The sequence below is a fragment of the Lagopus muta genome, chromosome 5, assembly GCF_023343835.1.
Source record: "Lagopus muta isolate bLagMut1 chromosome 5, bLagMut1 primary, whole genome shotgun sequence".
Classification (NCBI taxonomy): Eukaryota; Metazoa; Chordata; class Aves; order Galliformes; family Phasianidae; genus Lagopus; species Lagopus muta.
Window position 1 is genome coordinate 2017603 of NC_064437.1, and position 25955 is coordinate 2043557.

Below are 25955 nucleotides of genomic sequence, written 5' to 3' on the forward strand. Positions count from 1 at the left end.
ACCCCTACCCAGCAGCTCCCCCAGATCCGAGCTCCTGCACCTCACCTGAACACACAGCAGTGGGATCTGAGCACTTGTTATCTGCCACGCAGCCTTGTCAGGGCAAAGGAAGGTCTGAGTGTGCCATCACTGAGCTGTACAGCGCTTTGATTTGGAGGGGATCCACAAGGAGCACTGAGCCCAACCCTCACACAGCAGCACCCAAGCTATGGCAGTCCCTATGGTGTCCCTGAGCTCCAGCCCAGCTACACAGGTGTGCACCACAAAGGCCGGCCCTGCTCCGGAGCACAGGGTGTAAATCACTGAATCCTGTGTAAAATCAGCACTGCAGCTGATCTACAAGATACCGAGCCCCACACCTGCATTGCTGAGAGCAGGAGCAAGCCCTCAGCACATGCATACTTTTTCCCCTCCATTCATCTTTCAGATTTCTCCTTGTCACTCACAAAACCTATTTCCTCCGTGAGCCTTACAGAAAAGGAATTATATGGAAATGACTTGATAAATTGTTCATTACTCACAGCCTCATTAAAGCCCACTAAAATGCAGTGTGAGCCCTGCTGCTGACCCACCAGACTTTGGGTCAAGCTTTTGAGTGCTTCATTTCAGCCTTGGCATTCAGGGTGGCTGCACGTTCAGGATGAAATACCAACTTTCTGATGTTCCATAGAATCTTGGTTTAAAAGTTAAGAATAAGCAAAATTGAGAACAAAAGCAGTGAGGAAAGCATAGGTTTGTTTCTAGATGAAAAAAAGCATAGAGAAATCTAAGAAGGCCATGATATCTAAAACTGTACTGGGGGCTGGATTATCAGCTGCTCTCTGCCTCTCACTTTAATGGCATTTGCTGTTCCTGCTTGAAGCTTAAAGCCATGCATGCACTACCTGAGCTCTGTGCACTCACTGCATTTCTTTATGCGTGGTTACATATAACAGCTTTCTTCAGGATATCAGGGAGATCTTTACAGCACATTTCACTAACAGCTACACAGAGAGGAACAAAATAAGGGATTATTAACTTGTAAAGAAATTAAAAACATCTTTCTCTTAAGCAGGTGGGTGCTTTCTGCTATAACTTTTCTCACTATTTCTACAAAAGAAGGAAGGAAAAACACAGAAAGCACTCAACCTGCCTTAGCGCAGCACTGAAGATGATTAAAATTGCCAAACTCTTCTCAGCCTGCTCTCCAAAGCTGTGTGCAGCCAGGTGCGAATGGCTGGAGGCCAGAAAGGTTCACCGATTTACATCTGAAGAACATGTGGCTCTATCAAAGCAAACACAATGTCAGAACACGAGAATTACCTGAACAAAAGCGACAGAAGTTAAAATCAATTACCACTGTCTGTGCAACACCCAACCAAAAACTCCTTCACATACCGAGACATCGTGCTGCTCATTCCTTGAGAAAAATTATTCCCTCCAGCTATGATGGCTTGCCCTGAGTCTTGCAGTCAAACTGAATTACTGCAGCTCTTCCCACTGCTCACATATCATAGCCTTCAGTATGAAATCAGTCCCGAGTAGGAACGTACTTAAAAATTATCAGGACCAAATCCTAGAATGGCCTGGGTTGCAAAGGAGCACAACGCTCATCAGTTCCAACCCCTGCTGTGTGCAGGTCGCCAACCAGCAGCCCAGGCTGCCCAGAGCCACATCCAGCCTGGCCTTGAATGCCTGCAGGGATGGGGCATCCACAGCCTCCTTGGGCAGCCTGTGCCAGTGCCTCACCACCCTCTGGCTGAAAAACTTCCTCATAGAATCATAGAGATGGGAATGTTAATCTTTGTAATGATGTTGATGTTCCAGAACTACCAAACAAGGGCTCTTGGTAAATAAAGGCTTACGAGAGTTTCCTGCACAGAGAGCAGAGCAGACCTGGAGCCGCTGCAGCCCAGCAGGGTGCCTCTGATAGAGGCACAAAGCATGTGAGCTCATAGCATGTGAGGCTCACAGCATGTGAGCTCAAGAAGGAAAAACAAACCCCCCAAACCCCACATTTTGGCAGAGAAGAGAAATCTGCCTTCACATCAGGGGGATGGAAGGTGTAAGAGCTGGAATCTTTTACTTTTTTAATGCTATCTAAAGTTGTGAGCCAACTGTAATCACTCCGAGTTGCGTGGGACAGCTTAAAATAATCATTTCCACACAAACTAAAATAAAAGCCTCATCTCAAGTGTGGAAAACAGACCAAAGCTGTTCTAGTCTCCCATCCATGCAGGTTCTGTGCAAGCCTACAGCTCGCTGCTGTTGGGTTTTTCTGTTACATTTGTGAGAATATCATCACTAAAGAGAGCTGGAGCACAGCCCTGCCTCCTGCTCCAGCCAACAGCACATGTTTTTGGCCAAATTCATTCATTTTTTAGAAGAAGAAAAAAAAAAACGTGATGAAAGATCATTCTTATAGTATATGGGCCTGGTAAGCATAAAGTTGAAGCAATATTAACATCCATTATAGAGGAGTTTGAAAAGAAACTTCATATGTAACTTTTACTTATGTTTCAAAAGGCTGCAAAATCCTCTCTGCAAGGAAGGACAAACCCCCCAGCACTCAGCCCATGCTGGTGCCTGTCCCACTGCACCCTGAGTTACATCTCCAGCAGGACTGCATGTCTGAAGCACGGCTGTGCTGCTGTGATGTGAGAGCTGCAGCTCCTGCCACAATTCCTGGAAAACAGAAATGGGGGACGTGCTTCAGAGAAGCCACTAAGGACAAAGAGGAAAGCAGCTGACAAAGCAGGAAAATAGGGAAAACTTAATACTATTAATTTTCATAGTTTCTGCTATTGTTTAGATAATATTTTTATGGTGTGACATTGAAAAGACAATGTGAATATGAGACCATTATCCTTTGGGCATAAAAAGGGTACGTTTGTAAGTCTCCATGCAGGGCTTCTGTTTAATTCCTTCTTGTTAACGCTGTTCTCCACCCTTCTGGTTGGCAAAAATACTGCAGGGTGGGCTCAGGAGAGCAACTGAAAGCTGTGGAGGCTATGCTGCACAGCACTGAAAATTAGGCTGAGTGCTACTTCTGTTCTGCAACTGCACTGTGTGATTTCAAATTCGATTTCCACACACCTCTACTTCTTTGACCAGAGGATTTCATGCAAACTTCAAAGCGCTTTGAAATCGGCAGGTAAAAGGAGCTCTGTAATGCAGATTCTGTTATCACTTCCAACATGGCTCACTGCCATTTATGGAAGAAAAATTGAAAGAAATTGATACAGCAATGCCTTCTGTCTCAACCTTCACCCCACAGAGCTAATCCACCACTTACTGTAGCCAATGCAAAGACCCATACTGCCTTGACCAGGCTTTGGCTCACATTCCTGCTCAAGAAGATAGTGTAAGTGCGAAGCATCTGCCCCCAGAGCAGAGCTTTTGCTGTTTCAGCTGCCTTTGAACCTCAGAAGGCTGCAAGAAAGACAAAGTGGCTGCAGGTACTGCCTGCCAGTTTTTCCCTTGGCTGGTAGCATCCACACAGCACATGGTTTACATGAACTGGTTAAAAGCAGCTGAAGGATAGATGACACACCAAAGCCACACTTCTGGCCGTGCAGTAAAGATGCTCAGCCCAGCCACGCGTGGAGCATATCTGCTCTGTGGGCAAATCCATCTCAAAACACGACAAAGAAATTCTGTATAAATACCTCAAAAATACTGCCAAAAGCAGACACTAGAAGCAAACTGGACACGGAGTGGACTTCACTCTCTGTAGCTATTTCATTAGGAGGCAACCAAGAGCAACTACAAGGCAGGACAACTCAGCAAAGAGACAAAACCAAAACGCTGTTATGATCTGGTTTTCTCCAAGCCCTCCCAGTACACTCACTGCATTTCCACCTTTCCTGGAGAGACTACGAAGAGCTGTGGCCCAGGCTTTGTGGAAGCTGATGTGCAGAGCTGTTTTAAAGCTTAAAAATCTGCACAAGCTGCTGTGCAGAAAGTAAATTATTTACAATACTTCAAACAATTAGGATTAACCGGTTTAGTTAAAAATAAAAAAAAGGATATTTGATTTTTCTTGGATCTGTTCCGGAAACCATTTCTACCTTATTTTTCTTGGTAACACAATTTCATGCCACACAAAGGCATCAAATGATGAAAAGCGTTTGTTTCTTTCTAGTTCTTAAGTAAAACCAGCGATGTTAAACAGGTCAGATATAATAAATACAGCTATTTCAAGGGAAAGAAAAATGTTTTCCTGTCCTAACTTTGAGTGACAAGAGAAAATTTTTACCAGCTTGCAACTCCAGTTTATTAAAAGTGTTCAATTTTACTTAATTGGATATATATGTATTTGCTATATTGGGTTTCTTTGTTGCATTTTTCAAATTAATCATATACCATTGAAGCAAAGTTTTAAAGTGAGTAGATGTTCCAGACACCTTTAAAAGCCCTGTTCCGTGGCAGCCACAGTCTCCCAGACCATATTTTTAAATTTCTGATACTTGGATTACCCCGGCAAGAAGGCGATAGTCCTTGAATAGAGCTTTTTGTTCAGCCTTCTAATAGCTTCCAGCACTTGCCCCAGCCCACAAGATACATACCAAATTCAGTTAGACATCCCAGCCAGACGTGAAGAATTTCTCTGTCAGATCCAGTAAATGCCACCCGTTTAACGCTGGGGCTTCTCCAGGGCAGGGAGGGGACAGCGAGGCAGCAGCGGAGCTGCACAGCAGCCCAAGGACACTTCGTTAAAGGCTGTTAATGAATGGGGCTGATAACATCTGCAACCCCACAAATGCTCCTCTTCACTCATCCTTAGCTGCATCCAACTCTGCATCATCTGTTATGAGATAGTGCAGAATCACAGCATGGCCTGGGTTGCAAAGGAGCACAACACTCATCAGTTCCCTGCTGTGTGCAGGTCACCAACCAGCAGCCCAGGCTGCCCAGAGCCACATCCAGCCTGGCCTTGAATGCCTGCAGGGATGGGGCATCCACAGCCTCCTTGGGCAACCTGTGCCAGTGCCTCACCACCCTCTGGCTGAAAAACTTCCACCCAAAATACAGACATTTTTTAAGTTAAGCTCTCCATGTAATACTACCTGAACCCAAATATGAAGATATCAAAGGGCTGCTCCGCATTTGGAAGTAATTGCCCTGTGCCAGCCTTCAGGAGGGGCCCACAGAGATAGCTTTGTGCAGTGGAAAAAAATGAGTTCTTCATTTGTAAATGACAATTAAAACAAATTGGATTGATTTTTTTCTCCTTTTTTTGGGGGGGGGGGGGGAGAAGACTTTAAAATGAACTATAAGTCAGAAGATCTGCCAAGGCTCCCTGCCCTAATTAAACACATATCTCGTATTAAAAACTTTTTAGTCCAGCTGCTGAGAGACTGGGGAATTGCAGAGATGTATGGTTTGTGGGAAACATTGTGTTCCTTCAAGAATTCCTCAGCTCTCACAAAAAAACAGCATGTGAACACTTTCCATAAATATAAACTGTGTTTTGTAATTAAACTACTGTCACTTCTAAGTAATGAGCAAACCAAACGAAAGTTTAGAGAAATATTTTCAGTTAAAGCAACTGATGTTAAAGGAAATACATGACGCTCCCACTGTAGCCATACCTTGAGTAATTCACGTAACAGGTCTTTGGGAATAACTACCATGCTAATTCTACATAAGGCATTGCTGCTGTAAGACTACAACAGACCAGAGTGCAGGTACTAACCAGAACGTACCCAGCAAAAACAAGAGTAGCCCAGTGTCGTTAGTAAACCCTTTAGAAAGGTACAGTTCCACTTCAGAAGCAAACTTAGTGGCCATAGGCAGAGCAGAGTCAGAGCCAGACAGCCAAGTTTCTCGTGGAAATCTACTTTTGTAAGAGTTTCAGGTGGCTTATGTGTATAGGTGTATGTACTAGATCTGGAGGTTGGTGGCCCTGCATGCAGCAGGGGGTTGGACTGCATTACCTCCTCGGCTCCACAGCCAACCAACACACACCCAAGCAAGGCCCTGATTTCACACTGATGGGGTCAGCACTGCACAACCCAAAGGCTTTGTCACAGAGCCCTCCATGCAGCTCCCCACAGCACCCAACAGCGATGCCAAGACAACGCAGCGAAGGCTGATGGAAAGCCACTCGTGCACGTGCTGCTGTAACTGTTCTGCAAACCTCAGTATTTGTTTTAAAGCCATCTCTCACTGTGAAAAATGGTTCTACCTCGCTGTTAAAAGAGAATGTCGCAGACAGTTAATCTTGATCATTTATTTTATATCATCCAAACCAAAATATTGATACATCTGGACAAACTCAGTCGAAGAAAAGAGCACCGTTCCCAAAGCATTCATGAGCACAACCAACAGATCATAAATCGTAACTATCCAGAACTGACCACAATTAAATAATCTGTCCAGGGAGGAGGTAGGCAGCCAGTCTGGCTAGGCTGAGGCTGCTGATAGGAATTTTAAAAAAGCTAAATTAAAAGTATCAACAGTTGGTTGGACGGCTGTCTCCTGAGTCACCGAGTTAATACAGGCTAAGCTACAAGCAGCCCCCAAGAAGAAGGTCAAGTATTTCCTAAATTGTTGTGCCCAGGAGACTCCCAGTGTAAGGAATAGTCATTCACAGGCTCAGCTCTCGGATCAGAGCTCAGGACGTGCTCTGCACAGCTCACACCTTCATGGCAAAGGGAGCCTGAGGCCAGGCCAGCCCTGGCACTCAGCCGGCACTGCCCCAGCAGGCAGCTGCCAATGACACATGCCTTCCTTACAGAGGAAATCTGGGCTGTGCGCAGACACAGCCACTGGGGCCCATTTAAAGCTCTCCTCTGCTACAGTCAGTGCAACCAAGGGCTGATTGCTACACATACTCCCTGCTCTTCAGCACTGTCAAGTATTTGAGTTTGTTTCTTGATCATAATGCAGGTGACTTCAAAACTATGCAGGAACAAAGGTCACATTTACAGGACCCCCAGTATTGAAATCATGTAGGCACATAAGGAGTGTTTGATTAAATGTCTCTCGATGGTGAAACAGAGCCACACCAGTAACACGGGACTCCAGTTTATCCTCAGCACGTCCGTAAATTACAGTAATTAACTTAAACCATGACCTTGTTCCTTCCATTACAGTAGCATTTAAAAGTGAACACAAAGGGGTTTATTCAGCCAGGTATATCTTCATTTTTAGGAAAACATTTTTTTGCAGTAAGTAATAAGATCTCATTGCTGCACTTCAGTTTGACCTCAAAAGAAAACTAAACAAAGATTTCTGCATTATTGTGCAAACTATAAAAAATGAAGGAGAATTCCTTCCCGTCGTGACTGACTTTAAGATAAAGAGGCATTTTTCTGGCATTAAAAAAACCTGAACATTTAAGGTTCCTTTTCAAACATCTGCAGCAAGTCGCTCCACTTAAACACCAAAGTTTGGCACTAACTGGTTTCATCCATCTTCCTTTCTGCACAGATGAGAAGAAACAATCTACAAGTGAAGAAAAATGGTCATCAAACTGAATAAAATGCAATCAAACCCAGTGACTGTTGGTCACACAAAGGTTTGTGTAGCTGCAGCTAATGGAAGACCTAGATGCAGTTATGCTTATTTGAACAACCTGTAAGCAAACCATAGGCAGTGGTTTAATAACAACACATAAGCATCTGTATAACAAAATTAACCAAGTGACGTGAACAAAATCTCATTCTGATAAATTTCAGCTTGAATAATTTAACAAAAAAAAATCATTTGGACAGGTCTTCATTCGTTTTCCTTCACAAAAGAGACACATGTCCAAGTTATCCTTCATTCTGCACATTTCTGAAGTCCTCCCATTATTTTTTTTTAGGTACTTTCATTTTTATCTTTCTTAAAGCACAGCCTTTGCCATCAAAAGGGAAGGAGACGTAGACGTGCAAGAGTGGAAAGGGACAAAAGCTGAACACAAAATACAAACTATGAAGGGAAAGAAGAAAAGCATGGGTAGTAACCCGGCTATCACCACCTTCAGTGGTGTGTAGCAATATCACATAAAGAGGTTCCAAACAATGTCATACCTTTCATTTGAAGCTCCTCTTTAAAATACTGCCCTTAGGAGCCGAGACAGCATCAGTGAAAGTCACTCTGCGCAGCATTTAATATGGTTTGTACCTTTGTATAGAAATACAGATAACTATGACATTTCTATTAATTCCATCAATTGAATCCATTTGAAAATGAATCCCCCAATGAGCACACGCTTCATTTTTGAGACACCTGAACTAAATCTGCCTGCTCTTCCTGCTCACAGCACCCTGCTCCTGACAGAACCTATCAAATCAAGATGCTTCTGGGAAAAAACAGCTATGCATCAACACAGCAAACCACGTCTGTCCCTCACAGATCTTATCACTGCAGGCAGGAATGTGCCTCATCCCAGCGCCCCCAGGATCCCACATCTGCTTGGGAAGCACAACGCAGCCACTTCTGACTCCTTGCAAGCACTGAAAGCCAGACGGAGCTGTAAAGATAAACAGGGCTTTGACGAGGCACTCACTTTGATAAAATAAGATTTATTCTCAAGAATTACTGGAGCTGCTCACAGCTTTCAGGAAGAAAATAAAGCAAAGGAAAATACATAAGCTGCTGGAGTGAGACTAATGATGATATATGCTTGACATTAAAACTGCTAAAACCCGGCTGTGCGTTGGTAAATTCTGTCATATGCTTGAGAGTCTGGACCCAGGCTTTTGAGCCAGAAACCAGCAAGTTCTGAGTTGCTTGCAACAATTACTCCTTCTGCTGCCCTTGACAAGTCACTGCTCCATCTCCTCTGCAGTGAGGAGAGGCCAGTGCTACCTACCAGTGGCTACATGAGCTTTGGCTGATGCCTGCAACATGCTTTAAAACTGCAAGGTCACAATGCAATTCTCTGAATTACTATCATTAACCAGTACTGCTCACAGGCAAGTGACAGGGATGTTTGCTTATGGCAAGTAGAAAAGATCTGAATGCCATGAGATTTTGCTCAGCTTATCTGACACAAACATAGTAACAGAAATCATCCATTCCTGCTATGCACTGAACTCATTAACCTTCATGGACCCACCATACCCTCTGTTTCCTTCTGGAAAATAAATGGTAGAAGAAAATGCTGCAGTATGGTGGAGCTGGACAGTCTGGACACACATCTGCTTCCTCCTTCCAGCTCAAAGCAGGATCAGCTGCACCACAAGTGGCTGGACACCCTAAAAGACCTTGAGGAACAGCAGTTCCCCAAATGCTGTATGAGAGCCCATCACACAACCACTGGTTTGGTCCGCACTGCCGTCGTTTAAAGCCATAGTTAGTTGCAGGCTTAATGGACAGAGAGAGCAACTATTGCCTTCCACTTTGTGGCAGCTCCTTCACATACTGGAAGAACAGTCATCATGTCTGCCCTCTCAAGTCTGTCGGTAATAAATTAAATAACAGCTGTTTCATTGTTCAGTTCTCTTACTTATGCTCACAAGCCACAGAGGTTCGGGCCAACAAGCATTTGCCACTAAGAAAGCAACAGGCTGACTTCTCATGAGAGTCGTCGTCATCTTTCCCCTCCAGCACAGACACTGCTTTCCTTCAGTAACACAACATGGCAGTCTGCAAGGCACAGCAGCCGACGGATAATTCTGCGAGACCAAGGATCTCAGCCAAGACACAAAGAGCAATTCTGCTGGGCATGGCACAAAGTCCTTCACCCCAGTTTCATCGCCTCCTCAGCAAGCCTTCCCTTCCTCCCCGCTGACTGCAACGCTCCGTGGCCAGCATTCTCAGCAAAGATGTAATGGTTTGAATGCTTTGCAGGAAAGCTGAGCAGAGCTGTACATATCAGAGAAAGCTGCAAGCACTGTATAGCTGAGAAGCAGGGCCATGAGGCTGCAAATCATCTCAAAACTGTGCTTGTTTTCCTTCATCAAATTGCAATTATTTCAGAATATTTTCCATTTCTACTATCTTATGACTCATCCTGAATGACTCCAGCAGCAGCTCAGTCTTGCCTTATTTGAAAGACAAAAACCAACCAAATAAACATCCCCAAACCCCAAAAACCAGCATCAAGCAACTGATGGGCAGAACTGCAGAGAGGAAGTGTGATGTCTCACACCTGATGCATTGATGCATTCCTGTGTTTTGCATGCCCTCCAGTGCCATCCATTGCACCCCTCTGAGCCTTACAGGTGTGTGTGTGTGTGTGTGTGTGTGTCCATCCCTGTGGGTACTGCTCCAGATCCCACCACCGAAAATCCAGATCCCACCACTTAAAATTGAAGATTTTTAAGGTAAAATACCACAGAGGCCAGCAAAGAGAAAAGAGGCTTCTTTCTGATTCGGATACCAACTTGAAGGAATCACACTTTTTCCAAAAAGCAGCAGTTTGCAAACAGAGCAAACTTCAGATTATCTCCAGCATGTAAAGGTTTCTGCCAGCAAGGCCTGCAGCCAGGTATCATCCTGCCTCCTCAACAAAGGAAACAACTGCAATTCCCAAAGAACCATAGGGAGGAATTACAAACAGAAGACAAGCTCTACATTAAATAATTTCCCAAATCAGATGTTGTAATAGAAGAGAGACTAACTATGCAAGGTATGAGCTGCTTTGCTCTGGAAAGACAAGCTGTGGTGGGCTACGAGGTCACTGGGAGACGGCCACCCCAGGCTGCACAAAGCTGTGCCCCAGCCATGCCAGGTGTGTTGGCTGGCACACTCTGATGGCAGCTTGGTTGCTGTTATTATTCCTCTTCTATCACAGCACTGAGAGCAGCCAAAGGCTGGGTGTGTTCTCCGAATCCACGCGTTTCTCACAGGTTCCTGCCTGCACCTACGAAGTCCCAAGGACAGACTAACCCATGCGCTGTCCCACAAACTGCACTGATTAATTGATGCTAGCAAGGCAGAAAACTTTAGCTAACGCCATTCTAATTACCAAACAAAAAACAAGGCCTCAGCCTGAGCAGCCCACCAGAAAGAGAGCCGTGGTGTTAAAGCAACACTCCGGTACCTCCTGGCGGAGCGCACACAATGGCCCCATTGTTCGGCAGCCTCATCTCTGCTGCAGGCCACCCACATCTTCCCCGCTCCGGGGAGAAGTCGGAGTCTTCCAGCTCAATAGACATCCAGGCAGAGGAGAAAGCATCTTTGCAAGGCTCATTCATTTTTCTTGGACAAGAAGGGAGCTCAGCCTTCGCCTTCCAGCCAAGGCCCTGAAAGGAAGGGAAGGAGTTTGAAGTTCCTGAAGATGGACATGCCTCCAGCGCTCGGGCGTTTCGTATCGCACAAGATTGATTTCCTCCAACTATAAGAGGCCTTGGGTGAAAACGATCCTTCACAGCCCAGTGGCCGGGAGCCAGCATTGGGCTGAATCACAAAGAGCGCATCGCCTGGAGATGTCAGGGGCTTTTGATAAATTAAAATTCATTTTGGGAGAAGAAAGATTCCTAGAACCTTTTGTTCATGCTAACATGTGCAGTGATTTTTCACATTTAAATAAATTACACAAAAACAATTATAAAGTGAGTCAGCCCTTCCCAAAACTGCCTGAAACCCCCATTTCTTGTAGCAGCCCTGTAAAAAGTAAGGAAAGCTAAAAGCACCCACCCTAGAAGTGCTGGAGGAATGGGAAAACAACAGCAATCAGGTAATTTGCTGGGTCCAGGCAAGTCCAAACCAACTCTGTCCAAGATCATCTGTGGCCTTGGGCACGCAACACCGAGCACCACCACAACACTGCTGGGAAGGACAAAGAAGAAGCCAGAGCTACAAGGTCATCTTGTGAAGTTCTTAAGCTTTCAGGATTCACCTATGGATCAGAAGAGGTCCTGGAAATAAGAGTTGCCAGATGTCCCAATAAAACCTAGAATTTTTCAATATTTCTCTTGATGTCCCCCCATTAACCTCATCACTACTTCCATACATGCTGTCTGGCATCATGTCCAGCAAAACCAGCAAATACAAATAAACATCACAGAAGAAGGAAAGAGAATGCAACTCCACACCTACGGAGGTGCATGCATGCACACCAACACTGCAAACCATATACTGACACTGCTCATTGGAAGGGATACAGCTTGCTGCAGACACCGGGCTGCATTTCAGTGAGCATTTCATAGCACAGAGTGCAGCACAGCTCCCCAGCTGCCCTCCTGCAGTAGGAGGTACACAGGAACTGCCTACATAGCTAGCACAGATACCTGCTGCCATAGAAAGACAGACATCCCCTAAACAACACCACCAACTGATGAGCAAGCACTTTCCCTCTGAAGATGTTTCTGTTTTTTTAATAAGAATATTTACAATAGGTCTTAGGAAAACCAAATTGGTTCTTAGAAAGTATTTGGAAATGAAGAAGTCTATAGAGTCACTGCTTTCTCCACCTCATGATAGAAATGAGGTATTTCTTGAGAGCTGGAAGGGAGATAGGAGATAATTTGTCATGTCCACTGAACACCTGCCTCCACTTAACTCCTTCAGGACTTTCGGCTTCAGCTGGTCTTTTCAGTGGGGTTAGCAGATCAACGGGGCTCTAAATTCTTCAGAAACCATCTTCCTCCTGCCTGCTTTTCACAATATCTTACCAGTCAGCCTTTCAACACAGGGTCTCCATCCTTAGGATTTTCAAAAAGACTCCGACTGAGGGATCACAGAAAGTCAGCACAAGGCAGTTTTGTTCCTGCCGACCCACTGAGCTCCAGCACCCCCTGCTCATCTTGTCAGTCAGCTGTCTGGGCCAGGTCAGGAGTTACGCACGGATCCAGATGCTGCAAACACTCTGCAGGGCGACAGAGCGGGATAACGCTTCTGTCCTCGGGTTCTTCACACAGCTCCACGCTCTGTGCAATGGAAACAAATACCTACAAAAAGCATGGTTAGCAATACAGTGCTTTTCAGGTATGCAATTTGCCCTCACCTCTGTGTGTATATAACATTTGTTTCAATATTCTTCATGCACTGATGTTCATGTGCAAAAGCAAAGGGTTATGGCAGAAAGGAAATTTATTTGAGGATTCACTTACTTGAAAGTCGGCTTTAGTTGTTGTATTGGGGTGCTCCTGTAAAACACGTGCACTGAAGCAGCGAACTGCAGCAATAGCCTGGGTGCTGCGCTCACACTGTTTGCACAAAGCACTGCAATACCATCCGTGCTTTAAGGAGAGATAAAAATGACACTCACCCTAATCAAAACTTAGAAGCTTTTCTTCTGCACAAAACTCGAGATAAGATTAACTCAGGAGTGTTATCTCAGCATAAGTGCCCTCTGTTTATTTACACGCCCTACTCTGAAGCGTATTGAATGTTCTCAGTTGTAAACGGCAAAGCTCCTTTCCCCCAAACAGTCTGTTTAAATAAGGCTATCATTGTCTGCAATTATTATATTTTTTTTAGACTAAATGCCATACAGTCAGAATTGGAAGGCTGAACTGCTTGCCTTTAGTGCCAAGCGCTACAGAAAGCTGCCATTAAAAGTACAATGGAACAGTTTGGTGGGAAGCTGGGATGCCTGACACCCCAGCTCTGCATACAGCAGACAATTTGTGTTAGCTCCTGCTGGTCCCAGGGACTGCTCCTTATCGCCACTGCCGGCAGAAATGCACATATGGTGCCAAGAAGCAGAGCCAAGTCCTGCTCCTGTCCAAACCCGAGCTCTGCAGCCTGTAACACAGACAGGACAATTCTTCTATAATACGGGATCATATCTGCGCTCTCAGTCCCGTGCCCAGAAAGCAGGATGTTATCTGGCAGCATCTGCAATGGGAAGTATGAAAATCTGTGTCACAGGGAAAGACAACTGGGACTTCTGCTCTGTGCTGACAGAGAAAGAGCAGTTTATAACCACTTGGAATTAATCCACTGTTTTTTTGTTGCAGAACAGGACGTGTAAAACAGAAAGTGCACAAGACGTGCTGTTATCCCAAACGACACAAAAAACTGCTGCAAGCACAACCTATGGAGGAACAGGGTGCTGGCTCTCCATGTGAAGTATTGAGCAGCTGATAAAAAAACATAAACTGCAGTGTTGCATAAATACCAATTTATATACAGTTGTGCCTTACTGTATCTCCTAATTTTGTTATATTACACTTAAAAGTAAGTTAATTAAGTGCTTTGCTTTAGCAGCGGTGTCAGGAAAGGCGCAGGCTGCTATGTGAACCAGGTGAAGCAGCTGGGTGGCAGAGCCAAGGATGGGCTCCATAGGAGGTGGCAGTGCGGGGAACCTCAGCGGGTCAGTCTGGCCCTGCAGAAACACACACGCACACTCCGCAGCACCTTTGTGGCTTTGGGGCCCATTTCTGCAATGGGAATATCCACGTCTGCCTGCCTTAGGAGGAATGCAGTGAGGAAAGCGGTGTCAGAGACGGGCTATGGGATCATTATGCTGATAAGAACCATGTAATTACCAGAAGATAGGAAAAGAAACCCTGCATCTTAGTCAACATCAGTCCACAAGTCATTGTGCAGCGCTTTGCAGGGCAGCATGGGTTCAGCTCAGCAGTCCTATTCAATAAAACTGATAATCACTGACCCTCAATCCCTCCCTCTGTTGTCAGCCAACAAATACCTGTGCAGAAAAAGAGCTCTCTCCGGACTATGCAAGACAGCCTCTCCTGCCTAAAGCCCCAATCCCCCCCACTTTGCTCACTGCACTGAGGTTCTGGCATGCTGAAGTATTGCCACACAGTCTGCTGCACAGCTCCTGCTTCCCCTGCAGGATCAGGGACGTGCACGTGGGATGCCCACCCCAAGGACAACAGAAACAAGTCTGCTGGGGCCATTTAAAATACTTTTTTCCTCGCCTTTATATTTGCTTAAGACACTCCAAACGCTTGTTCAGTGCCCAGATGTGTCTTTCCAATGGAAAAAAACACATTTAGAAAAGCTTCAATGGCTGTGGGAAAGAATGCACATCCAGGAGAAGATCCAAAATGGTGGCCACAAATGTGCCCCGTGGATTCCGGGCACGGCAGGAGAAGAGCTGGGGCCGATTCCATTTCTGTGCAGCTGCAGCACGCTGTGTGATGGCTGAGAAAACGTCTTCCCACTTCCCACAGAAATAAGTAGTAACGTGTTGTGATGGTGCCAAAGCTCAGAGGATAACAAAGAAACCAACAAAAAACAACAGCAGCAAAAAAAAAAAAAACAAAAAAAGATCTGTTGCTATTTTTCCAAAGAATTCTAGGAATAAAAATATGGTTTAACAGATTTAAGGACTTGTTCTTAAAGGGGAAAAAAAACTCTGCAAGTCTAAAGATACAGTTCTTTGTTGGTATGGAATTTAAAGACCACGAGCAGTCACTCAACCCGAGGCATCAACCAGAAGGACCTGCTGGAGCCCCTTCCTGGGGCCTTTATTTTTCCCTTAGGAAAACAAACAAACAAACACATGCTACTCATTGCATTTACGTTACACATTATCAACCAAAATCTATTTGGGGCTTGTCCAGGACCACCACCAAGTCTCACGTTACAGGGACTTCGCATTAAGTTCTCTTTTACTTTTGAACAGAAAAATCTCCTAACTTTAATGTTAGCTAAGTAGGCAGCTAGTTTAAAAATGCTATGGGAGATGCACTGAGATCACAGGAGCAGCACCTTCAGCCAGCACAGCCCTGATCCACAGCAGCCTGCACACCGCAGCCACTGCCAGGGACGACCTGCTGCCCCACAGCCCTGTCCAGTCCCATTTAAACATCTCAACCCATCGAGCTTCAACCAACTCTCTTGCAAGAGACGCTGTGTGCTCCTATGTCAGCCCAAAGAAGGCCCACTCACCTCTCCGATCCTCTGCATATTTGTCTTCAGGTTCCTTTCAAGTAAATATCAGAAGCAAGGCAGGCCTGGATACACTTTTACCACCACAAGGCTTTACAAACAAGTACCTATTTCTTATTGACTACCTCTCTCTTTATTCCTTTGCTCGATACCACGCAGAGCACCGGCAACAGTTACAGATAAAGGCTTAGCAAAGTGCAGCAGGTCAGACTCCACTCCTGCATTCACAGCAACTTACATTGCCTGAATGGGACGCAGTGTGAGAACGAAGTGTATGTAAGCAGTATTTGCAAGGCCAGACACGCTGCAGGCCAACTGGAGTGGAAGCACCAGCGGCCCCCCCAACACATCTCTGCACCACGTGCAGCTTTACGAGGCCTGGAGGAACCAGGAGAAAAACAGCCAGACCCACAGAGAGAAGCAGAGCACACGTGTGTGACATGGCAGAGGAGAAGGCAACAATGCTGCCAGCAGGACGTGGGACCGAGGGACCACAGGCCCCGTGGCCAATGCTAAAGGACTGCATGGTTCTATAAAGCCCAGGTAGTCTGCACTGTGATTCTGCGCTGTGAGGTTCTGGCAGCCTCCTGGGATTCCCGCAGGACCGACAGACGCTGTTACACACAACATATTTCTTACCTAAAATGCAGTTAATTAATATTAAAAGGTTGAAGCTGATCCTCGCAGGACAGCAAGCAGCCGCAGAGTTCACAAGAGGCTCGTGTTAAAGGTGGAAATTACTGTGGCAAAAAACACGCTGGGGTTCCCAACAAGAGGAAGAGAAATTAAACACAGCACTCCGACTCAGGAGACCACAGGTCAACCCAGCTAGGGAAATCACTCATTTGAATAAAATATTGAGTACTTAACGAAAAAAAGGGAGTGAGGGGAATATGTGCATATGTATAGGGGGGGGGAGGAAGGAAAAGGGGAAAGCAATCCTTGTTATTTGAGCAGGGCATGCCTTTTTTTCTTGGCAATCTCTGCCTCCTCTTTTCAACAGACACATCCTTTGGGGCCTAAATTGTGAGTTAGACACATGTACGTAGAGAAACGGGCCTCTGTTTTCTGTATAACGACAGACTACTTATTTTTCAGCACAGACAACCCCTCATATCTGGTATTTAACTTAGATGTAAACTAGTCCCAGCAGAGCTACTCCTCTTAATGGCTCACACAACTTTGGACGATGGATTTTTTTTTCCTGCTCTTGGCCTAGGCTCATCACTGATGTATTAACTCAAAACGACAGTGAGCCTAAGTCTATTCAGTGGTGCGGGCTGGTGTTGAGTGATTGGGCTTTTTGGCAGACTCGCACTACTTGGGAAGTCAGGAGTGAATCAAAGACTATTACAGAGATACAGAAAAAACATTAGAGATTCTGACATACTCAATCCTTTCAAAATGTTTGATGTTTTGCTGTTCTCAAGTGACTCGTGTGATTAATAAAGTAGATGTATTTGTCATCTCCTTGGACAGAACTACAAACGTACTTTGTTACGAGGAAAGACTAATAGGCTTTCAGAGAAACACCGCAGGTGAATGCCACCCACAGCACTGCTGGCCTCCCCCAGCACGCAGAAGAAAGATGTGCAGGGCAGCAGCATCCTTCCTTGGCTACGAAGTCCCAGGAGCAATGGAAGATGAGGGTTTCAGGAGCATGCATTACAGCTCTGGTCTGAACAGGCTCTGTTGTGCGTGGGCCCTCATAAAGAAAGCACCTCACTCTCCACCAAGTCTTAGGTGAGAAATAATTAAGGTGCAATGCTATTACTGCTTTAATTAATGTGTCTATTTGTAAACGCTGAAAGAAATAGGACAGGGAGTTGTCCAGAGATTATTCACTGCAGCTTGGATCTCTTTTGAATCACCAGATCAACCAGAGGCGGACTCCTCTTGCCACCTCACTCCCCAAACCCATTCCTAATAGATGCGAATCTCATCTCTCGATTAAGACCTCAAGCAACACAGATTTCACAGCCTCCCAGGACTGTGAAGGGCTTTATTTTCTTTACCCTGTTAAGCTTTTTCCCATATCTAAATTAAATCTCTTCGGCTGTAAAGTATTCCCTATATCACTTGTCCTAGCAAACACTGCCATTGGGAAGAAGCTGTCTTCCTTCTCCTGCCTCTAACAGCTTATTTACCAAAGGCTCCTCATATCTCCTTGCTTATTTTACTTTTACATGCTGATGCAGCCCCAGCTCAATCAGTCTGTCCTCGTGGGCGATGCCTTCCTGCTCCTCAGCAATCCCTGCTGTCCTGCCTGGACTTTCTGCAGCTGATCCAATATATTTCCTATGACGTGTCTCCCACTGCCAGGCCCAGCAGTGCTCCGGCTGTGGTCTCACCCAAGCCAAGCAGCAGGACAGACAACTTCTTATCCCGCTGGTCCTGCTGCACCGACACAGCCAAGCACAACATTTGCCTTCTCCTCACAGTGTAGCACTGTTGACTCCGCTCCATTTCCATCCCATGAAAATTCCCTGATCATTTCAGAAGAGCTGCAGCCTGATCACATTTCAAATCTAAGATCTGAATGAACCTGAGATTGAAATGAAGATTTGATTTAATCTAAGAAGTTCTGCTTCCCTGCAGACCCCAGGAGCTCCCCATGGCACACCGTGGCTCCAGGCCTGCCCTCTCTCTGCATGGTTTCACCAAGGCCAGGTGTTGGCGGAGGGCTCCTAAGAGCAGCACATGAGATGTGACAGTGGAAGCTGACACGACCTCAAGATATGTCATCTGCTGCTCTCCACGAGGCTCAGTTCACTGCTGCAAGAGGAAATGAGTTTGGCGTGACAGGATTTGTGCTTGACAAAACCATTTTAGCTTTGCTATTTATCTCCTTGTTATCTCCCAGCTGCCTGCAAATAATTTATCTGTTGTTAAGTAGGTTGATGTGTAATTCCTCAGCACTCCTCGATAACAGGCTTTATGTTTTTTCAGTTTTCCAGGCCCTTCCATCAGTGAGCAAAGACAGCAGCTATCACTCCTGAGATGGACTGGGACTGAACAGCCCAGAGGTTTGTTACAGAGCTGACATGAGCAATCAGAAACCATCCCATTTACCCACACATTCTCTTGATTGCTTATTCCAGCCTGAGACTGTAGTCCTTACAACTTTGCATTCATTGTCTATGCTTTGTCAGGGCAGAGCAAAGAGCAGTAGGGAGAAAAAAAAAAAGATATCAGGCACGTTGCTCTTCAGTTTCACCTATTGAGAACTGCTCCTCTGCATCAAATCCCAGGCCAGCACATGCCCTTCGGCTCTTTTTCTGCTGCTCTCATCACCACTTAGAGCCTGAGTCCCGTTCTGTGTCGCAGCTTTGCTCATTTTGTTGCTTTATGTTTGCCGCAAGATTTTGTACTCATCTTTGGTAAACTCAGTTCCAGCGTCTCAATGCTTCCCTCATGTGCCTGAGGCCCCTATCTCTTTCATTTGCACCTCTCATCGTTCCTGCATGATAGGAAAACATCTCTGCATCAGAAATACAGCCTCTGTGAAGAGCCACAGATTTCCCTATATACCTTTTAGAGTTGCTTCCACTGGATCCTATGAATTCAGCGAGTCCACTAAATCACAGTATGCACATATGTACCAGGTGGAAAAGACACACACACAGCCAAGGCCCCAAACTACTGCAAAAATACAGAGCTTTGATCTTAGAATTTTGTTCAAATAGAGGCATCTGGAAGAGAACATCCCTGGCTTTCATTCCCTGCTCTGGGCTCTCTCTCAGGATCTCAGAAAAGCTATTAAACCCACATTCCTCTACATGTATCTAAATGGAGAACACACATATCTAACTCACAGTGTTATACGGCAAAAAAATTAAAAAAATGTTTATAAACACATCTGAGATCTCTGGATCAAACCTACTCTAACAATTGAAAACTTCTGGATAAGCTTACCGAGGGGCAGCAGAGAAACAAAAATTGGGAGCGTTGTATTTCTTTTAGATGGAACATTGGAAAGATTTGCTTCTTTCTGCAGCCTGCCAAGCTGCAATAAGAACCATATTTTCTACATGAAATTTAACACCCAAAAGAGACTGTGAAGGACCAGAGGGTCTCCTGTCCCTGTGCACTTATAACTGTGAGCTCCATGAGCACATGGAAAGAACACACTCTAACTTGCCTTCCTGGATGTAAATACAGAGAAGTGCCTCCATCTGTATGCTGAAGCAAAGAAAAAAAGACCTACAGATCTTATTAAATGAGTGATCAAAAAGTGGCAGAAGTACATTATTGCAGTACATAAGTTCAGGCGTATCGTTTTTTACACACTTTATAAATTTCACTTTTTATGTCCGTTTTCCTTTCTTTGAGAACTCAATGAAAAAAAAGATCCAGCTCTTCTGACACACTGAAGTTATTTAGTTCCTCCCAGCTCTGATTCAATTGCTATCAATGGTCTACACTAAACGTTATCATCAGTCAAGAATACCTTTTAAGAAACAATATCAAAGTATGACAACTGCTCAAAATATGCTTTTTATCTCTCTTCTGCTTTCCATCATGCAGCTTTACGTACTACAGCATCAGATAAGCCACAGAAAGTGAGCACAGATATTAACTACAGTATAGAAATTGTGCATGTTTCTCTATGATGTCTCCCAACCCATTGAGCACCAGCAGCTGCTCCAGGTCCCAGCAGGGTGAATCCCAACAGATTGCAGTGAAGTATCACCTCCAGCCAGAATTACTTAAGACTGCAAGGACAGCCAGCCTGATCCCTGCATGGCAATGCCCACAGCTTCCTACCCCCAGCAACTTGTGCTCATAGCAAACCACAGCTGTGGGCACGCTGTGCAGACAGCAGCCTTGCTTTGAAGGCTTCCAGGCACCAAAGTGGTGCTCCAGGAGGTCCACATGAGCCACAACTCTACTGTGCAGAGGAAATATACAGCATCAGGCACCCAAGGCATCTTGTGCTTTTACACAGAGCAAGTCCAACTCGTTCTTGCAGAGTTCAGTCTGTGTATTTAAAGCAAACGCTGAGGAAGGCTCTCTCTTTTGTTTATAAGACTTTGTCTCCCAAATAATTTCTAAGCACTCATCTCTAAGGACAACATTTTCCAACCGCTCAGCCCTGTGGACGCTGAACGGATCCTCTGAGAAGGCCCCTAAGGGACGTGAGGACTTCAGCATCATCCCTGCTCCATCACACAAAGCTTGGCACCCAGCCCCCAGCACCATGGGTCCCAAGGAGGTCACTGCATCGGGGAACGAATGTTTATACTGCAAGAGCCAGCTTCAGCATCACACCTCAGTCACCCTTCTGTGGTGCCTTGCTGGAGAACTATGAAGTGAGATCAAGTCGGCAAGAAAATCAGGACTGCACAAGCAGAAGGACGAACAAAAGCTGCTCTCATGCTGGAAAGAACCCTACCTCCCCCCCGCCACCCTTCACTCCCAGCTAGTTTAAGAACTTTAATCAAAAAAATATATTTATATATTTTATATATATATATATATTGGTTTGAATATATAAAGTTTGGTTGAACCCAACTGCAATCTCGGACAGACTAGAGATGTTAACTCCTCTGGCACCCTGCCACCGAGAGCACAGTGCCAACCTCTGCCGACTTCCAACAGGAAATTAAATAACTGCTCTGTTGGAAATACAAACCCATTTACGGTGGTCAGACCTGCATTTTCCAAAACAATGACAGAGTTTGTGTGCTAGGAAAATTTGTAGGAAGATTTAGCCAAAGGAATATGAAACAAAGCCTTATGAAAAGGTGTTACACACCATGCTACAAATTATAGCCTTGTCAGGTGTATTTCCTGTCCTGGGGCATAGCTAGGAACACTTGGATGGGTCTTTATGGAGCACGGCTGCACATACACACACAGCCCACAGCTGGAGATTAACAGAAGAACTGCTACATTCAGAGCTTGCTATATTCTGTCATTTACCTCCGGAGAAGTGTGGTGGGCAGCTCCAGAGTGCTGCTGGATGCTTGGCAGTCCTCACTTTATTAACTTGTTAATGTGACTTTTGGTCAAACCTTTCCCCTGGGTCGCTCTTCCTTCTCACACTTCATTTCATGGTTAAGGCAAACTCCTGCTGCAATGAAAGACACTGCCACTGACATCCCCTCCACTGAGATTCAGACCATGAAACTAGCAGAGAAAGGAAGCTGGGCCTTACCAGGCGTTTGCACAGTGAGGCATACATCTTGTGTAAGCCCTGCAGGTGCTACCCACAATAAAAACAATACTAGGAAGTATTATTCTTTAGCAAATCTGAGTCTCACCTTCGCTCCTGTCACCCTTCTATTGGGACTTTCCCCTCTGTTTGATACCACCAGCACCTGCTCAGCACAGCTTACCTACCTGCTGACAAAAACTCCATCCATGGCACTCCCTGTAAATAGCCCAATGTTGCAAGTAGAGATTTTTTTTTTCCCCTGTGAACTCCTTGCACCTCTCAGAGGCAAATATCCTGCACGAGTCCCATGGCCTGAATGCAGGTGGGGAAGCAGCAGCACATCTGCAGACAACAGAAAGGCAGCAGCAGGGATGGGTCCTGGGGAAGGCTCCTGAGCCCCTGGCTGCCCCACAGCACAGGTCAGGTCTCACTTGCAGGTCTCATCCTCACAATTAAAAACAATTCCAACTCTCACTCACTTAGGCCCTGATCCAGAAAGGCACTCAAGTGAATAACTCGCCTTAAACACAAAAGTAGTTCCATTTAAATCAACTGGATGTCTCCACTGTTTACAGTTACGATATACGTTTAAGTGCTTTGCTGGATTGAAGCCTTAAGCAGAGATTGTTATTTAACACTTTCTTCAGTGCATCTCGCCAGCTCCCGGTGCCTCACCAAACTCATCTCTTCTCCATCCGCTGCATCTCCCGTTGTTTCCTGAACAAACACAGATGTCCCCAGCTCTTTGCATATAGCAGTAATCTAGGAACCAGCAGATACCACATTAAAAAACAAGTTACTGTTTTCAAAGCCTCAGGACAAGAGTGAATAAAAGATACTCACTGTCAGTAGAAGAAAAAGGGCAAACACAGGCAGTGCGCAGCGTATGCGGAACAGAGGGAAAATCAAACCAGGCCTGCAGGGCTGGAACAGCTTGAGGCATTTTTCATCACCACAGCCATTGCCTCCATAAGGAGATAAGCAGGAGGAGCTCTCACTTCTTGCTTTAGCAGACAAAGCACCAGATCGTGTCATAAGACTCACCCAGGAACATCTGCAGCCACAGTGCATGGAACAGCTCTTCCATCAGCAGCCCAGCATTCCCAGCAATGTGCTGCACAGTGCAGCTCCTCCACCAGCTCCTGCTGCAGGCACCCCCTGCTGCAGTCACCCACAGCATCCCCAGCACTGGGTGACAAAGCAGGGATGCCCAAACGCCGTGTGGGCTGGATGCTGCAGCATCACTACGGATGGACAGAGAGGCACCGGCAGCTTCAGTCCCTGCTGCTCCTCCACTGCTGCAGAGAAACTCATCACACAGCAATGGAATTATTTAAGTAACCAATAAAAGGGCTTCTTTTCAATCAGAGCTGAAGGAACTGCTGAGGCAGACCTCAAAACAGTCAGCAGGGGATGACTTTGAAAATGAGGGGCTCCTAAGGGCTGTGAAAAAACACAGAGGAGAAAAGAGTTTAGGAAAGAGGAAAGAAACAGCATGAGGAGGAAGAAATATCATGTGCTCTGCTAACAGAGCTTCTTAATTAAAAGAGCACAACTCTGCCTCAACAAGCAAGGTTACTGCGCATCCCTGCTACAACACACATTTGTTTTAAAGGGATACATTCCTGTTCTCCAAAATGCTGCAGGACCCGCATTCATCTGGCTACAGTATGTCAGAGAGCTAACGACATCACAAAAAGATAATCTCTGTGCTGTTACTCATATATTGAAACATAAGTAAGATATTATTGGTTTGGAGGCTGTCAAGGCTCTTTGTGTGCTGCAGCAGAAGTCGAAACGAGACATTAGCCAGCCCCAAGGAAAGGTTCCCATTGGACACCAGGAAATCCAAAGCCAGGAATCCTTTGGGGTGTTGACATTACTTTTCTAAACTAAATCATTACAAGCATAGTTCCCATTCGCATAAAGATAATTTTATTTGAGATACAAAGCTTCTGCTATAAACAGCGTTTCCGAAAGAAAAACAGGTCAGTGGTTTTAGCTGACTGCCAACATTAAGCTGCACCTCTCTCCTGCTAATGCCATTCAGAGGGTTTGGGCACGTGCACATCTGTAACTCTGCTGCCCTCCAAACATAAACTGCTACAGATGGATTCCTTACTTTTATTTTTAATAACCCCAGTCTCTAAAAAAGCCTGGAAAGTAAGGAAAAAAAGCACCAAAACCTGCACTGTCATTAGTGTGCCTGCACTGTATTAGCCCAGACACGTCTCTGCCTGGAAACAAATTGACTGCATCTCTTGGTAAATCAGTCACACTGTGGGTAATATACCAACCATTCCCTAGATTAAAGAATAAGCATCTGCTTATAAACACAAACCAACTGAAGAGCTGCCACTGCTGCATAACTTCATGCTATGCTGTGCTTCTCTGCTGTTCATCATGTGCACGTAAGAACTGAACCATACCACGTTTCTAGCACCAGACCAGGATGCTCATTTAGGACTACAGCTGCCCCATGCTTTTGGCACATGTACAAGAAAAAAAGGCATTTAAATGCTTTTTGGGGGTAAAAAAAAATGAATGCAAAGTGTTTCATGGCTCAGTTATGAGTAACAACTGCTTCTCATCCACGCTTTGTAGGTACACTCTGCCTTCCAGGTATTCTGTGTTAAGCAGCACAAGCCCTGCAATACCCTTAGATAGTGAAGAGATTGGGAGGCTTGCTGAACCAAGGGAAGTGGAAACCTTCAAATCATGGACTCTTCAACAAAGACAACTTATTACCAGCATTGGTCACAGTATGTATTTATTCTGCATTTACATTAGCATAAGGAAGAACAGGTTTGCTCAAAATATCTTTCTGTAGCTTCAAAGTTTCAATTAAGCAAAGCATATCCCAAAATTAAAGGGATGTTAATAGAAAACATCCAAGCAGATGTTGGCTGACACAAGAATACAGTAAAACCCAAACAAAACCCCAAGGCTTTGAATTGCCAGCAGAAATCAGAGCAGCTCTGCAGTACCACCCCAAAGAGCAGGCTGCTCCCATAGGAGAACCCAAGTGAAAAGGCCCAGGATAGAAAGGGGCTGCCAGAGCCTCACCTGCTGGGTACACCCCCCTTCCAGGGCATCTTCACCTGGGCTCGTATCCAAAATACACCACAGAAGCCCCAGATCCCAGAACATCAAAGATGAACCTCACAAAACATCCAAAATGTTTCCTGGTTTGGCTCAAACTGGTAAGTTCTGCAGAATTCAAGCACGGATCACAGCTGGTGCAACAGGAAAAAGTCACTTCAAGCTGTTTTCCCCTCCATTTCTCCGAGCAAAAGTTTGATAGATTTGGGTGAAACAGAAAAATCTGGATGATTATAAAAGGCCTTCTTCTACATACACAAAAATCACTCCTATTTCAGAGCTCTGAAGGGATGCAAAAACCAAGAAAGACCAAACAAGCCACAGGGGAGGTGAGAAAGCAGGACCTGTTCTCCAATCAAGAGTTTTAATTTAAATAAACCACATCAAACATTTCCTTCTTTATTTATTTATGTGCCTCCGAAAGGTGAAAAAGAAGTTCATGCTCAGAGAGCTCCTAATGCTCTACTTGAATTGCACATGCAATTACTAAATATAGGTTCAAGAACTGTTCCAGTTAGCATCAGCTTTCATCAAATATTACAAATGCCTTCTTGGCATAGATTAATTTAAAATTTAAAAACAAAAGTGCTTGTTTCGAGCCACGCATCCAGCCTGTGAAGCATCTCTAGTAGGAATAAAGAGTATCTAATCATCAGGGCTCAGCTGAGCTCTGTACTATTTGCTACCAGGCAGAATGAGTTGCCTTTTCCATTTCATAACATATATTTCTTTTCAAAAAGAAAAAAGAAGTTAGGGTTGGTAGAGGGCATGAGAACACGTATGGAAGAAGAAAAGAAACCATTTGCATCTGGCTGTTCATTTTAACCCCATTATGGTACGAAAGTCATGCAGAGGAGGCTGGATAATATTTTGTTTAGTGAAATCAAATACCCCCCAAGCAGACACTTTCCTGTATGCAAAGCATTTGCTTTCTCCCTGCCCCCAAAGAGCAATGCAAGAATAGACC

The 25955-nt window shown here is 45.1% G+C and overlaps 1 protein-coding gene across 4 annotated transcripts in view; it reads right to left on the minus strand.

Annotated features, from left to right (window-relative positions):
- Nucleotides 1-25955, minus strand: part of ROR1 (receptor tyrosine kinase like orphan receptor 1) — a 133698-nt gene that overhangs the window by 96513 nt on the left and 11230 nt on the right. The window contains exon 1 of one of the 4 annotated variants that reach the window (XM_048944882.1): nucleotides 46-2027. The exons of the other annotated variants lie outside the window; for them this stretch is intronic. The gene's annotated coding sequence lies outside the window, so the exon portion shown is untranslated. Of the gene's footprint in view, nucleotides 1-45; nucleotides 2028-25955 lie in introns of those variants that run through there. 4 annotated transcript variants of the gene reach the window in all.